Raw genomic sequence first — 1627 nt, 5'->3', positions numbered from 1 at the left:
TGCGGCCCAAAACTGTCTCCCGCGTATTCTGTAATTTCTGCAGATCACGCATGTCACGCGTATGCGTCGGTCACGCGTATGTGTCATTCAGCGATTTTCCTCTCCACACGTGCGCGTCAGGCACGCGCTCCCGTTGTTTGCGCGAACTCCAATCCACGCGTGCGCATCCAGCATGTGTACGCGTCGCTGTGATTTTGTCCAAATTGCGCACACGCGTCAGCCATGTGTGTGCGTCGCTATTCGTTAGTTGTCTCCTTTATTTCTAGTGCTCATTCCCTTTTTGCAAGCTTCCTCTCCATTCTCTAAGACATTCCTGCCCTATAAAGCCTGAAACACTTAACACACAGATCACGGCATCGAATGGTATAAAGGAGAATAAAAATATACAATTAAAAGATCTTTAGGAAGTGATTTTTCAATCATAGAAAAATTTTAGGAAGGAATTGTAAATACATGCAAATCATATGAATAAGTGAGTAAAGACTTGATAAAAACCACTCAATTAAACACAATATGAATCATAAAATAGTGGTTTATCAGCCAGCCTCTCTCAAAGTGATCAAAAGATGATCCAAAGATGAAATACAATAGTCAAAAGTGCTATTTATACTAAACTAGTTACTAGGGATTACAGAAAATAAGTAACTAAGTGCAGATAGTGTAGAAATCCACTTCTGGGGATCACTTGGTGTGTGTTTGGGCTGATCTTTGAAACTTTCACGTGCATAGCCATTCTTGGAGTTAAACGCCAGATGGAATGCCAGTTTGGGTATTTAACTCCAGTTTTGGTGCTAGTTCTGGCGTTTAAATGCCAGAAAAGGGTCTCTGGTGGGCGTTTGGATGCCAGTTTGGGCTATCAAATCTCAGGCAACGTATGGACTATTATACATTACTGGAAAGCCCACGATATCTACTTTCCAACACAATTGAGAGCGCACTAAGTGGGCTTTTGTAGCTTCAGAAAATTCACTTCGAGTGCAGGAGGGTCAGAATCCAACAGCATCTGCAGTCCTTTCTCAGCCTCTGAATCAGACTTTTGCTCAGGTCTCTCAATTTCAGCCAGAAAATACCTGAAATTACAAAAAATTAGACAAATTCATAGTAATATCCAGAAATGTGATTTTTGCATAAAAACTAATAAAAATATACTAAAAAGTAACTAAAACATACTAAAAATTACCTAAAAAATAATGCCGAAAAGCGTTGGTGGACGAAATTGTGATACAAGGGTTCCAGGCACTGTTAGAGAAGCTTTTTCTTTCCACAACTCCGTTCAACTTAACCAGCAAGTGTACTGGGTCATCCAAGTAATACCTTACGTGAGTAAGGGTCGATCCCACAGAGATTGTTGGTATGAAGCAAGCTATGGTTACCTTGTAAATCTCAGTTAGGCAGATTAAATGAATATGGGTTTCAAAAATTAATAATAAATAGAAAATAAAAAGGGATAGAAATACTTATGTAAATCAATAGTGGAAATTTCAGATAGGCGTATGGAGATGCTGTGCTCCTCTTGAATCTCTACTTTCTTATTACATTCATCCAATCCTTCTTACTCTTTTCCATGGCAAGCTGTATGTAGGGCATCACCGTTGTCAATGGCTACATCCCATCCTCTTAGTGAAAA

This window comes from Arachis duranensis, chromosome 3, assembly GCF_000817695.3.
Source record: "Arachis duranensis cultivar V14167 chromosome 3, aradu.V14167.gnm2.J7QH, whole genome shotgun sequence".
Classification (NCBI taxonomy): domain Eukaryota; kingdom Viridiplantae; phylum Streptophyta; class Magnoliopsida; order Fabales; family Fabaceae; genus Arachis; species Arachis duranensis.
Note: the sequence above shows the minus strand (reverse complement) of the source record.